Raw genomic sequence first — 15,108 nt, forward strand, 5'->3', positions numbered from 1 at the left:
GGGCCCCTTTGCAATACCAGCAACGTATTCAAAGCTTCGGACAAATATATAAAAATCACGAAGAAAGCTTGATGGTTTCCCGGCGAGACATCGCCTCTGTCGCAGGCCTGGCAGGATTCGTCAGAAGGGGGCCGGGGAAGAGAAGGTACCAGACAAGCCGGGTTTATTGGGATCGGAATAGGCGGGGCATGCTGGGGACTCAAGGGGAACGGATATCTATCTAAGGAGCATACGGGTAAAACATGGAGAAAGAGAGACGTCCGAGTGATCTACATCCAGGGGAAGGGTGGAACCCCTTAAATGCCATGGGAAGTCCGCTTTAGCTGAACACGAGGGGAAGGAGGAGGTAATCTTAAAAAGGAAGCATAGTGTATATATAGTTGCAGCTAGCGTATTTTAACTGAGTAATTTGGTGTTTGGGAAGATGGAAACATTGTGCCTGGAAAGGAAGCCACACGTCTTTGCAACCGCGTTGGAGCTGTACCCCACCCCCAACCCCCCTTGCCCAGCCTGCTGCCCACAGGGGCCTGCCCAGAGGGTTGCTGTTCAAGCACACTTCCACCAGGGGGCACTGTGGTCCACGCAAAACCACTCTACTCTGGCCCCGGTCCTTCCGGTGCGGCTCTGAACTGGATGGAATCGTGTGAGAGTGGCTTGACTTCGAGGGCTGGGGCCACAGGGCTCAGTGGCTTCACTGGAAGTCCTCTCCCGTGCCCCGAGGAGGCGTCTCCTGCAGTGTCTGCAGGGCCCAGCTGTGCTTTTCCGCGGGAGAGCGGAGCCCAGTGGTGAAGCACGCACAGGCATGAGTGAACACCCTTGGCCACCTGCCTCATCCCTGCCATCTGCTTCTTGGTCTCCAAATGGCTGGCCTGCACTCCCTCCTCTCCCCATGCCCTTTCTTCAAAGTCGCCCCTCCCCTTCCTTTGCGCTGATAACATCTAGTGGGTCAAATTCTATTTTAGCTTTTTACTGACTGGCTGACCCTCCTTGCTGCGACAGGGAGAAGTTATTTATTTTTTCTCAGGAAACCTCAACATCTAGGTGGGAAAGGACTGGTTTCCTGGAAGAGTGCTTCTAGAAAGACCACCCCCCTAGGAAGTGTCACAAACTTTTTTATCTAGGTACTTCCTGCTTCCTCAGTTTAAAGTACTCCTTCCCCTGGCCATAGCCTTGTAAAAGAACTTCAAAGGCTCTGGCCTTCCAGGTTTAGGCTCATAGGCTTTTTTTTCTTTGAACTCTTCGCGGTTTACTAGGAATCGGGCATTTAGTTATCCTACAGATTGGTCTGTGGTTATTAAGGGAACGTGATCGTTAAATTCTGTGCAACCAGCTCCTGTTAATGCGGTTGCGTGTATCCGACCACACATACACCTTATATTGTTCTTGGGGCTTGGGGCCTCCTAGGAGGACGCACACCTCGTTCAGATGTCATCATGAGGTAAAAGCTATGCAGTGGATGATGCTGTCACTTTTAAGTGTAAATATTTAGGTTTATTTATTTAAATTTGCAAAAACGCTTCACCTTCGCGTGCAAACTTATCGTTAGTTCTCTTTGTCCACGGCTCAGCTTAAGTGCTCTGTGTAGTTACTCTCCCGGAGAGGTGCAGGCAATAGGACGTGTAAGAGTGTTAAGATCAGGGTGTTATTTCTTAGACACAGATGTTGTTTTCTTTCTCTTTAAAAACAAAACAAAACAAAACTCTCTTTTATAAAACTAATACATGTTCTTGGAAGGAACATGTAAAGGAGTTATCCATCATTTAAACCTCCTTATAAATCAGTCTATTAGAGATAGGAAAGATCTTAAGGAAAGGAGACGCAAGGCAGCTGAGCCACGTGAACTTGGGCAAATGCACGTGACCTCGGGCCTCAGGGTATCGTTTTCCTTGTGGGAAGTGGGAAGGAGAAACTGTTTCAGCCGGTAGTATGAAGATCAAAATCCAAAGGAGATGAGAAACAAATTAACTCTACTGGAATTAAAAAACTTAACATTTTTTAAAAAAATTCAAAGGAGATGGTTAATGAGACCGTGCTTTATAAAACTCACATGCATGGAACTGTTACGGTTTTGACGGAGGCAGAGGAAAAGAGGCTGCAGGAGAGGAGGATGCAGGCGGGCTGAGGGGTGGGGCAAATGTCTGGATGGGTGAGCACCCCCACTGTCAGGAAAGGTGGGAAAAGAACTGAGGAGACCCCGAGGCAGACTAGCTTACTTCACAACTCTGCACCGTATATGGGTCTGAGGGGTCAAGTCAGGGGCGGTGAGAGGTGATGTTTCCCAGCGAAAACAAGCGTGAGATTTTATGTCAGAAGAACGGACACTGCCAGATGATAACCTTGAAGGCTTTGGGGGAAGTTTCTCAAGGTCTGTATCCCTTAGTTTCTGATCTGTTAGTGATAGGTGATGATGAGTGTTACTTATGGTCAGCATGACATGGGAATCATGGAAAAACTGACTTTATAAATTCTGAAGGACTATGGTTATGATCTCGTAGAACACTGACCAACGGTTAAGCAGCTCACTCTCTGAAATGAGGCAGTAGCATCCAACCTTACTAGTAGCCATTGTCTTCTTCACTACCATATACTTCCGACACAAAAAATGCCCGTTTCACTTGAGGATGTCCTCAGCGGAGCAGCAAAAGTTAAATTTATTAAACATCAGCCCTTGACTACCTGTCTTTTTAATATTCCCTGTGATGAAACAGAAGTACATGTAAAGCCTTTCTACTGTGCGCTGAAGTGTGATGGTGAAGTGCTTCAATTGTTTGAGATATGAGCTCAACCAGCTACTTTTTTTCCCTGGGGGATACCAGTGTTATTTGAAGAAAGCTTAACAGTCTAATTGAATACCAGAATAGTTCGTATTCTTTTTTTTTCTTTGAGAGAGACAGAGACAGAGACAGAGACAGAGAGAAGGGGAGGGACAGAGGAAGAGAGAAAGAGAATCTTAAGGAGGCTCCATGCTGAGCATGGGCTTGATTCCACAGCCCTGGGATCATGACGTGATCCGAAATTAAGAGTCAGATGCTCAACCGACTGAGCCACCCAGGCACCCCAGAATATTTCATATGCTTGAAAAGGGATAGTGAGTCTTTCATCTCAAAGCAAACAACGGGCAGTATTTGTAGTGTGAATAGTGCTGCAATGAATATATTTTTTCAAAATCTTAATTTCAATTTTTTTGGAGGTATACCCAGAAATGGAATGCTGGATCACATGGTAATTCTGTTTTTAATTTCTTGAGGAGCCACTATACTATTTTACATCGTGGTTGCACCATTTTGCATTCCTGCCAGCATGAACAAGGGTTCCAGTGTCTTCACATTCTTGGCCAACACTTATTTTCCATTTATGTTTTTGATAGTAACCATCCTAATGGATGTGAGGAGGTATCTCATTGTGGTTTTGATTTGCATTTTCCTGATGATGAGTGATGTTGAGTGCTTTTTCATAGGCTTGTTGGCCATTTGTATATTATCTTTGGAGAAATGTCTACTCAAGTCCTTTGCACATTTTAAAATTTGGTCTCTTGTTTTTATGTTGTTGAATTGTAGGAGTTCTTTTATGTGTTCTGGTTGTTAACCCCTTGTCAGATACATGGTTTGCAAATATTTTCTCCCATTCAACAAGTTGTCTTTTCACTCTGTTGATTGTTGATTGCTGCTTTTGACACACAGAAGCTTTAAAGTTTGACGTAGTTCCATTTACCTTTGTTTTTTTTTGTTTTTGTTTTTGTTTTTGCTTTTATTGCTCATGCTTTTGGTTTCATATCCAAGTCCAATGTCATGAGTCTTTTTAAATTTGTTTTCTTTACCCTATGTTTTCTTCTGGGAGTTTTTTAGTTTCAGATTTTATATTTAGTTCCTTAATCAATCTTGAGTTAATTTTTGTGGATGATATAAGCTAAGGATCCAGCTTTATTTATTTTAATTTTTTGGCATGTGAGTGTCCGATTTCCTCAACATCATTTGTTGAAGAAACTATCCTTTCTGCATTGTTGAAGATCAGATATATGTGGGCTGATTTCTGGGCTCTCTATTCTATTCTATTAGTCTATATGTCTGTCTTTATGTCAACTCCATACTATTTTGATTACTGTATCTTTGTAATATTTTGAAATCAGGAAGTATGAGTCCTCCTGCTTTTATTTTTTACCCTCAAGATTGTTTTTGTTATTTGGGATCCTTTGAGATTCCATATGAATTTTAGGAATTTTTTTCCTATTTCTGCAAAAAAAAAAAAAACCATTTAGATTTTGATAAGGATTGGATTGAACTGTAGATTGCTTTGGGTAGTACAGACATTTTAATAATATTAAGTTATCTAATCCAGGAACATAGAATGTATTTCCATTTATTCATGTCTTTTTAAATTTCTTCCAGTATTGTTTTCACTTTTTAGTGTACGAGTCTTTTATGTCCTTGTTTAAATTTACTCATAAATGTTTTATTCTTTTTGATGCTATTGTAAATGGGATTGTTTCTTAATTTCTGTTTGAGTTGTTCATTAGTGTGTACAAATGTATAGAAATGTTAGTGTATAGAAATCCAAGGAATTTTTGCATGTTGATTTTGTATCCTGCAACTTTGCTGAATCTGTTTATTAGTTTTTTAAAAATGTTTATTTTTGAGAGACACAGAGAGAGTCAGAGCATGAGAGGGGGAGGGTCAGAGAGAGAGGGAGACACAGAATCCGAAGCAGGGCCCAGGCTTTGAGCTGTCAGCACAGAGACTGATGCAGGGCTCGAACTCATGAGCCATGAGATCATGACCTGAGCCAAAGTCAGATGCTTAACTGACTGAGCCACACAGGTGCCCCTGTTTATTACTTTTAACAGGTGTATTGTGGGTTTCCTATGTTAAGGTCATATTATTTGCAAACACAGATGATTTTACTTTTTCCTTTCTACCTTGGATGATTTTTACTTCTTTTTCTTGTCTAATTGCTTTGGCAAGGACATCTAGTATTGTGTTGAATAGAAGCAGCAAGAATGAGCATCTTTGCCTCGTTCATGATCTTAGAGAGAAAGCTTTTAGTTTTTTGCCAATGAGTATGACATTACCTGTGGGATTTCCATATATGGAACGGAATTATGTGGAGGTTATTTATTATGTGGAGGTAACTTCCTCTCTTCAGAGTTTGTTGAGTGTTTTTATCATGAAAGGCTGTTGGATTTTGTCATATGCTTTTTCTGTATCAATTGAGATGTTTGTGTGGTTTTTGTTCTTCATTCTGATAATGTGGTGTGTTACAGTGATTGATTTTACCATCTTTGCATTCCAGGAATAAATCCCACTTGGTCATGGTATATTATCTTTTAAATGTGTGTTGAATTTGTTTTGCTAGTATTTTGTTGAGGATTTTTGCATCAATATTCGTCACAGATACTGATCTGTAGTTTCCTTATTGTAGTATCTTTGTTGGATCTTGTTATGGTAATGCTGGCCTCATAAAATTAGTTTGGAAATATTCTCTCCTTTTTATTTATTTATTTTTTTTGAGAAGGACTGGTGTTAATTTTTCTTTAAGTGTTTGATGGAATCCTCTAGTGAAGCCATCTGGCCCTGGGCCAATGTGATTTTAGAGATTTTTTTTAAAGTTTTATTTTGAGACAGAGAGAGAGAGAGAGAGAGCAGGGGAGGGGCAGAGAGAGGGGGAGATAGAGATCCCCAAGCATGCTCCACACTGTCAGCACAGAGATGTCTCAATCCCAAGACCCTGGGATCATGACCTGAGCCAGAATCAAGAGTCAATCACTCAACTATCTAAGCCACCAGGCGCCCCTCAGTGTGATTTTTTAAATTATTCAATAAATATGTCTACATTTGAAGGATCTCTATTACTAGTGAACCCAAAATTTCCAACTGACCAATGCATGATGTTATAAAATCATGCCTGAGTAAAAGTGCCATTCAAAGTGTAAGACAGACTAATGGATTTTAATGTAACAGTATGAAAATTTCACTGAGTAGTTTCAAACTCTACAGTGTAACTAATCCTTTGTCATGTTTTGCTGTAGTGTCAAAGAAAATGTCAATTACTGTCTGAAAAGATGATCAAAATACTCATCATTTTATCACTACATATTTGTATGAGTCTGGATTTTCTTCATATACCTCAACCAAAACTAAATATCACAACAGATTGTGACAACAAAAATTTGTGATGAAGAAGGCATCTTTGTGCTCTTTGAGGAGTTGGTCTAAATGACCTCTAAAAAGTCTTCCATTTCAGTCCCTAAATTCTAAGACCTCAACTTTTTTAAAGCAAGATATTTTAAAGTCTTGCCTAAAAAAAGTTGCCAAATAGAAACCAACAACTTGTTCTCATCCTTCTGTAAAACAACATGGCTGTATGTGTGTGTGTGCGTACCCATTCGTTCTTTGTCCTGTTAATCTTATTACTAGGAATATAGTCTGCAGAAAAAGATTCTAAGGAATAATAAAATACAAAAAGGCAATTTATGCAAATATGTCTATCATAGCACAATTCATGGTGGTAAAAACTTGAAGCAGCCTAATTAACCAATGCATAGCAAGGAGGGCACCTGTTGGGATGAGCACTGGGTGTTTTATGGAAACCAATTTGACAATAAATTTCATATTAAAAAAAATAACCAATGCATAGCAAATGTTAACCAAACAATGGTACATTGACATAATAAAACTCTCTGTGATGACTTATATGGCAAGTATGTAGATTACAGTCAGTAAAAAATGAGTCCCTGCCTAGTTTATAGTATAAACCATTGATTATAGCTCTATAAAAATTCAGGTTTCAATATCGACCAGAAATAGAAATATTTTAGTTGAGTATGTTGTTTTCCTATAAAGTGGTTGTATGCACGTTGATATTTATAAATGATAGACAATCACTGCAAGAATATTCAGGTCTGGATACCAGAAGGCCAGTTCTGGACACAGACAGGCCAGGATGAGCCATTTTAATGGTGGTGGAAACCTCTTTGGGTACTCCCATCCCCTCTCTGGCCTCCCATCTTCTCGTAGTCTAGTCAGGAGAAGAGGGAAGTGGGTAGGGCAGGGCAGTTGTGGGGGGTACCCTAGGCAAAAGAATTTACTGGGGGTCTGTGAGGAGCACCAGCCGAAGTTGGAGTACCAGCTGGGGATGCCTGGTTGACTTGGCAATATGTCATACCTCATCTGGTCTCCTTGGTTATTCCTGGATTGGCAGGGCCTAGGACTTTGCAACCCAGCCCAGTTAGATTTGCCACACATTTATTGAGTGTCTACTGTGTGCCAGGTACTTCACTAGGCCCTGTGGGGCCAAAGGCTGTTCTTCTCAATCTGGAAGAACTTAACCACACTCCAGGTAAGCTCCACCAGGCATGAAGTGAATGGGCAGTGATATTTTAGATACTTGACAATAAAACATACTGTTAACCTTTCTAGTGAATAGGTTTCATGACTTCGGGGCAGTTGTTGACTAGAACTGCTCATTAGTGGCCTGACATTTACGTGTCAATGGTTCATTCTGTTCCAGAGTACCGTGGACTGTAGGGGTTGGGGAGGCTCGGGAGGAAGGAAAAGAGACCAAAGCAAAACAAAGCAACAACAACACAAACAGGGTAACTTAGTCGTAAATTACATGACTTTTTTTGAAAAAGACGTGAAAGAAAAGAATTCTCCTTCTGAAGATAAATGTGTTGCTTTGTCTCAAAATTGTTATTTCTTCCTGGCAACAAAATAAAGTTAGGGCCAGATGAAACTATCCTCAGGGTCATTTCCAGGAGCCCAAGAATAGATATAAAAGAGTGGAAGCATGTGGGACAAGGAGAGAGGTCTAAATTTGAGGCGTTTTTTTCACTTGTTTGGTTCCTTATTTGTCAAATACTATTTGCCTCACTGGATTACCACAAGGATACATAAAATGGTTCCGTGAACTATAAAGTAGAACAAAAACGTAAGACACCGTTGCTTTTATTGTTAGTACAGAATATTCCATAGACTTGGATCTTGCGATAAATGAGAATTATACCTGTCACATATAATTTTTGATTTGAGTGGCGATTTTCTATAGAAGACTCTCTGGGTCTAGTAATAAGACGCAAAGGTTTAAATTATTGGTTTTTTTTTCTTTTTAAAAATATATATCTTTTAAAAAATTTATCTTTTAAAAAATTTTTAATGTTTACTTATTTTTGAGAGGGAGAGAGTTCAAGCAGGGGAGAGCCAGAGAATCCAAAGCAGGCTCTGCACTGTCAGCACAAAGCCCCACGTGGGGCTCTAACCCATGAACCATGAGATCATGACCTGAGCCAAAGTTGGACGCTCAATAGACTCAGCCACCCAGGTGCCCCTATTATTTTTTTCTTAAATCAGTAACAGAACCACAAAGTTTTCCATATGGTTTGGTCGTATCATCAGCAAAATTAACACTTGTCCAAAATGTAAATTAATTTTCAGAAGCAAAAAATTTCGTCTCCTCTTTAGCACACAGTTAATTTCATCTTTGGGGCCAGGGGGAGATCAAGCTAAGTCTATACCCCCATCTCACAACCACTGTTTTCAAATGGTATTTTCCTAAGGACTCTATGCCTATTATTACACAAAATAACTCAAAGCAAGAAAAAAAAATATCTTTCAGTTAGAATTTTGGACTCTCCCCAAAGTGCTGATTAATCCCAAGTCATGATATTTGGAGGAAGCAGTTTCAAGTTTTCTGGATGAAAAATAGAACAGACTCGTGAGCAGGTGCCAAATATAATCCTCAGCCCAGTCTGGTTTGCTTTGCCAGACAGCATCGATGGTATTTCCGTTGTGTTTAGTTTGAAATACTAAAAACAGTTGTCAGTTGGAACGCCTCTGTCTCCAGAAAACACTGGACAGACCCCTGAAATACAGGTACAACAGGGAAGGTGAGGACGAAGGAGGTGAGTCTGGGTGGGATAAGTCACTAACACTCCTCTGATGTCCTCGGCATCCTGGGTTGTCCCCTCAGGGCAGCACCAGCTGCATGGGACCTCCCGGGGGGTGTGCTATTGTAAGTCACTAGGCGGGGCTGTGATAAAAGCAGGTCAGTGGGGGGCCAGGCCTATCGAGGCAAACTGACCAGTCAGAGAGTTTTTCCCAGTTCCTGGCATTCACGGACTCTCCTTACTGGCTCAGACACCCAGGCCTTCTCTGGGGCAATGTCTCTGGTTCTAGAACCCCGAGAACTGCAGCCTGTCGCTCAAAGCTGCTGCTCCTGGAGCTGGAGGGACTGATCTGTGTGTGTCAGGCGGGGCGCTCCCAGGCATAAGGAGTCCAGTGCGGAGACCAAGACCATGGCTGAGAATCGTTCCGGGTGGACGCAGCATGTCCACTGTGCCCGGGCTGGGCAGCAGCCTGAAAACCTGGGAACAAGTCCCGATAGGGGACGTAGAGCCAAATGCAGCTCCTGGACGGGCCCTGAGACAGAGGAGGGAGGGTGGCTTTCTCCTCAAGACTGTTCAGGCAAATTACGTGTCCGGGAGACTGACCGCATCATTCCAGGATGTGTCTCCTCAAGGTGTGTAAAGCAGTGTCCTCAAAGGATAGTTCCCAGAGGTCCTGTCGGATGATGTTCTTGGTAAAAATGTAGACTTAGAGATTTAGAGGTGGGCTGGGGCTCAGCCTTGTGCATTTTAAACCAGGACTCCGAAAGCTTCTTATTACATAAAGATCCCCTCCCCTTGCAGATGGACATCTTAGATGTCAGGACAGGTCGGTGGGGGGCAAATATTTTTGGACGAATCGCTTGTTCGTGTTCCTCAAATTACACGATACTAGTTGTTATTTACCCCATCGCACCTTGAGAGGAAAACATACTTCGGGGGTGGTAGCGAGTTGCATTATATTTCTCTTTCCCCTTTCTCCTCTCAGGCTCAGCGTGATTCCTGAATTTCCAATGAACATTCCTAGCATGGAGTCATATGGGTATCACCTGCTCCCCGTCTCCTCTACCAGAAAATGGAAATCTCGTCCCATCAGGCACATATTAGTTTTCTATGCTGTGTAACAAATTACCACAGACTCAGCAGCTTAAAGTAACACTCGTTTATGACTCCGCCTTCTCCATGGGTCAGGAGTCCAAGCATGGCTTAACAGAACCTTCTGCTCCCTAAGGTTGTAATCAAGGAACCAGCCAGGCTGTGTTCTGATCCAGAGCTCAGAGTTCTATTCCAGGCTTTCATGGTTATTGGTAGAATTCACTTCCTAGTGGTTACAGACCAGAGGGTCCTGGCTTCTTCTTTGCTTTTGGTCGGAGGCCATCTTCAGTTCCTAGAGGTGCTTGCAGTTTCCCACCACATGGATTTCTCCAGAGGCAGTCCAGAAGGTTCTACTAAGCCATGCTTGGACTCCTGACCCATGGACAGGGCGGTATAATAACATGGCTGTTTGCATCTTAGAGACCAGGAGGCTGCCTTGATGTCTGGCCATCACTGCCTTGATGTCTCATTGCTGCCATATTGGCTAGTCTATTAGTTTACTAGGGCTGCCCTAACAAAGTATCATGGACTGGGTGGTTTAAACAACAAAGATTAATTTCCTCCCCGTTCTGGATTGTCAAGTCCAAGATCAAGGTGTCAGCAGGCTTGATTTCTTCTGAAGCCTCTTTTCTTGGCTCGTAGATGGCCATTTTCTTGGGGTGTGTTCACAACCTCTTTTCTCTTTCTGTGTCTGGGTCCAAATTTCTCCTTCTTCTAAGGCCACCAGTCATATTGGATCAGGGCCCACCCACACGACTTCCTTTAACCCTAATTAACTCTTTAAAGGGCCTATCTGCAAATAGAGTCACATTCGGAGGTTCTAGGGCTTAGGATTTCAACATATAAATTTAGGTGGGTGGGAAGACACAATTCAGCCCAGAACATAGTGGGATGTGGGATACACCAAAAAAGAAAAAAAAAATGTGATAAATGCTAGAGCAAGGGAAACACAGGATGCTGTGGGGAAATTCCTGGGACAGTGATCAGGCCTGGGCTCGACAGGGAAGTCTTCCTGGAAATGCCGAAATCTAGGCTTAGACAGGAAGCGTCCAAAGGACCAAGAGGGAAGGGGTAGAGTGTCCAAGCAGAAGGAGTCACATTGTGTTGGTTAGGAACGATTTTGGTTTCAAGGAAGAGGTACTGATTAAGGCTGGCTCGAAGCAGTAGGCGTTTATTTTCTGTCACATCACAAGGAGTGGGAGTAGGCAGCTGCTGACATTGGTTCTGCAGCTTGATGATCTGTAGGTGTCTCCGCTATTCTCTTGGCCTTTTCTTACGGTCACAAGATCGCTGTTGCCCCATTAGCATCATTTCTGTGTCAAAGACACAACAGGTGAGGGAATGTTGTTAGCAACGTCTATCCTTTCAATCAGGAAAGCAACAGCTTTCCTAGAAGCTCCCAGCAGACTACGGCCCATCTTCCGTGAGTCAGACAAGGTCACAGATGACCGCCCCTGGCTGCAAAGAAGGCTGGGAATGGGAGTGTTTTCTACCCTGGCCTCTGTGTGGAAGTGGAAGAGAGGTGGAGGCTGAGAGGGGATGCGTCAGCCAGTCAGTGTGGCCATAAGCACACAAAGCCTGGGGGTGGGGGAACGTGGCTTGTTCAGAGAACTCACAGTGGTTGGTAGAGTTGGAGGATGAAGTGCTGCGGGGAAATGGCAAGAGGTGAAGCGGGAGAAGGTGGGGAGTCATGAAGGACAGATTAATAAGTTTGGATTTTACCTTGGAGACAGTGGGAGATGTCTCAGTTATCTATTGTTGTGTAACAAACCACCCTCAATTTAGTGGCTTGAAATAATGACCATTTTGTTATGGACACAGATTCTCTGAGTCAGGAGTTCTGGCAGGCACAGCGGCTGACAGCTCCTTCTGCTCGTAACTGGTGCCATTAACTGACACAGGCACACAGGAGCAGGGTAAATTTGGGGGAAGACAATGGGCTCGCTCTTGGATGTTTGCACTTGGGGTTTCTGCGAAACATCCAAGATCCAAGCAGAGTTTTCTAGTAGTTGGTTGTAAGGGTTCAGTTTTCAGGAAAAATTTCTGGGCTAAAGATGCTGATTTAAAAATCATCAAGGTGCAGTTGGTAATTGAGATCTTGGGGGAAATGTGAAATACCAGGGAGAATGTGTGGAATGGAAAAGAAAAAAAAAAAAACACCGCTCAACTGAATTCTGGGGAGAATCAAAGTTTCAGGTTCAGGCAAAGGAGCCTTCAAACAAGGCTAAGGAATGGCCACAGAGGTAGAAGGGCGCTGAGATTATTCTGGACTATCTACTTGAACCCCCAATGCCATTGCAAGGGTCCTTAGAAAGGAGGCAGAAGGAGATTGGAGAATGCAGAGAAAATGGTGTGAGGGTGGTGGCACAGAGGGAAGTGATGTGGCCACAAGCCATGGAATTCCCGGAGCCACCAGAAGCTGTAAGAGGCCAGGAATAGATTCTCCTCTAGAGCCCAGAGGGAGCGTGGCCCTGTTGACAACTTGATGTCAGATTTCTGGCTTCCAGACTAAGAGAGAATAAATTTCTGTTGTTTTAAGTCACCTAGTTTGTGGTGATTTGGTACATCGGTTCTAGGAGACTACCTCAGAGAGAAATCAGGAAAGCAAGATATCATGGAAGCCAAGGGAGAAAGGATTTCAAGAGGATGAGTGGTCAACATTTAACAAATAGTTATTAAGTGCATCCTATGTAGGAAGTCCTATCCAAGATGCTGGAGATGCTGTCCTCAGGGAGCTTCCATTCTAGCGTTTCCTGTTGGGATGAACACTGGGTGTTGTATGGAAACCAACTTGACGATACATTATATTTAATATAAAAAAATAAAAATAAAATGTATTTATCAGCAAAAAAAAAAAAAAAAAGTTTTGTAACAATGAACCAGCAGTTGTTCATTGTGGCAAGGGTGTCAGTTAGAAAAGCTGAAAAGAGTTGTGGTGGGCATTTGCTTTCTATTTTTGCCATCCGTTATTCTTTCACCTTTCTTTTGATTATAACACCTGCATTTCCTTTTAGGAAACTTCCTTCCCCATCGTGTGCACTCTCAGTAGTCTCCTGGGACTTCAGATTTTAAGCCTAGGTACAAGAATGGGAGACAGAGCCAAAGTTCATTCGCTCTGAAAGCGGGGCCCTGACCAGGCTGTTGAATAGTTGTTACTACCCACCCCCTAGGGCTGCCCCGGTTTCTGCATTTCTTCTGACCCTGGTTATCTAGGTACCTGCTGATTCCCTGCTCTATTTCTTCCTTAATGAATCCTTGTCTACCTAAGGCAATTAGCTTTCTCTTACTTGAAAAGAAAGACCTGTGGGGAGCCTGGGTGGCTCAGTGGGTTATGCGTCCAACTCTTGATTTCGGCTCAGGCCGTGATCTCATGGTTCATGAGTTCAATCCCCTCATCAGGCTCTGTGCTGACAGTGTGGAGCCTGTTTGGGATTCTCTCTCTCTCTCTCTCTCTCTGTCCCCTCCCCTGCTCATGCTCTCTCTGTCTCAAAATAAATAAATAAACTTAAGAAAGACTTGTAATTAACATAGGCATCTGTTGGCCTTCAGCCAGATTATGACTTATTGAAGAGTATAATATATAGGAAGAAAAGGAGTGCAGACAAAGAGAAAGATGGTATAATGGCGGGAGGAGGGTGTAGCTTAGGAGAGGTTTCCTTTCTCTTTATTTTCAGATATTGAGGGGATCTATGTGTTGGTGGAGGCAGAGGCTGAAGATATAGGACAGAGAGTGGGTAACTGATGGAAACATGTCTGTGAAGAAAGAGATGGGATCTTAAACATCAGAAGATCTCTACTGTAACTGAGGGAAGGAGGTGGATATGATTGGAGCTAAGTCTGTGAGAGTGGTGCAGAAAGTTTACGAGATTCCTTTCTACTATCTTTTATTTTCTCTGAAAAGTGAGAGGCCAGGTCATCACCCAAGAGTGAAGAGGACAGCGATGGGGTTAGTGGTTTGAGGAAAGAGGAGGGGGCTTGAAGTAACCAGCATGGAGAGTGGGAAGGAGAATCAATTAAAGCAACCTGGCAGAGTTGGCTGGAAAGATTGTGAGTCCCGTTTGGGTCAGACACCATGAGTTTATCTAATACAGTCTGTGAGGTGGTGTGGATTTCTTCCTCAGCACTTAAGAGCATCAAGAAGGCCAATAGTTGGAGTAATCCAGGGTTTAGGTTTCATCAGGTGGGTATGATGGAAAGACGATGAGGTGAGCTTGTTGAGAATGCCAAGAGAAGTTGGACAGGGTGAAACATTGGGTAGAAGCTAGGGAGGGAAGGGAGTGTTGACAGGATGGGTAGTTAGGGGTGAGGGAGAAGGGTGAAGAGACTAGAGGGCTGGACAAAGGGGAAGAACTGATGCAGAGGAAGTAAGTGGATGATCCAGCTGGGAGAAGGAGGGTGGTGTGGAGCTAGGATTCCAGGGGACAAGTAGATCCAGGTCATGGCTGAGGGAGGGAATGGAAGGGCCACTGTGGAGAAGGTTGCTGCTGAGAGGAGGCCAGCGATAGAAAACTTAGGTTTTTGAGGTCATTCTCAAAAATGTTTCATTTCCTTAGCCCAGAAATAGAAAGGAAGACTGAGCCAGATTGTGGAGCCTTCAGTAAATGATGAAGCAAGACAGGAAGTTTGGAAGATAACAGCAATGTGGAAAGGAAGTGTGCAGCAGATAGAAATTTGTTTCATGATGTTCAGGAACACGAAACATGGCTTTTATGTTGGATGACAAATCAAATCCGGCTCTAAGACCCCACTTCCTGGTTGGTGGCACAGTTGATGTTGGTGATTACTGGGACTCCTAGTGCCCTCCTGTACTGAGTCCTTTAACAGAATCCCAGGGTTTACCTGGTCATAGGGTGGTGGCTGCCATTGTATCACACATTGTGCTTCCATTGTGCAATGTGGTTGTCCAGCCCAGCCGTGCTCCCCAGGTGGGCTGCAGTGGTGCCCGTGGTGCCCAATGGGCGTCTCCATTGATGGCTGCTCAACCACAGTGGACCCTCACTGGTGCGGCTGAGCCTTGTGGATTTAGACTCCAGCATCTAGAGATATCCATTCACCCTGACGCGGGTCCAGCCATATCTAGGACGTGTGGAAACAGGTCTCAGGCTTCCAGCAAGCCTGGAATTCATCCCAGGTCATTC

Source organism: Panthera tigris, chromosome A1, assembly GCF_018350195.1.
Source record: "Panthera tigris isolate Pti1 chromosome A1, P.tigris_Pti1_mat1.1, whole genome shotgun sequence".
Classification (NCBI taxonomy): Eukaryota; Metazoa; Chordata; class Mammalia; order Carnivora; family Felidae; genus Panthera; species Panthera tigris.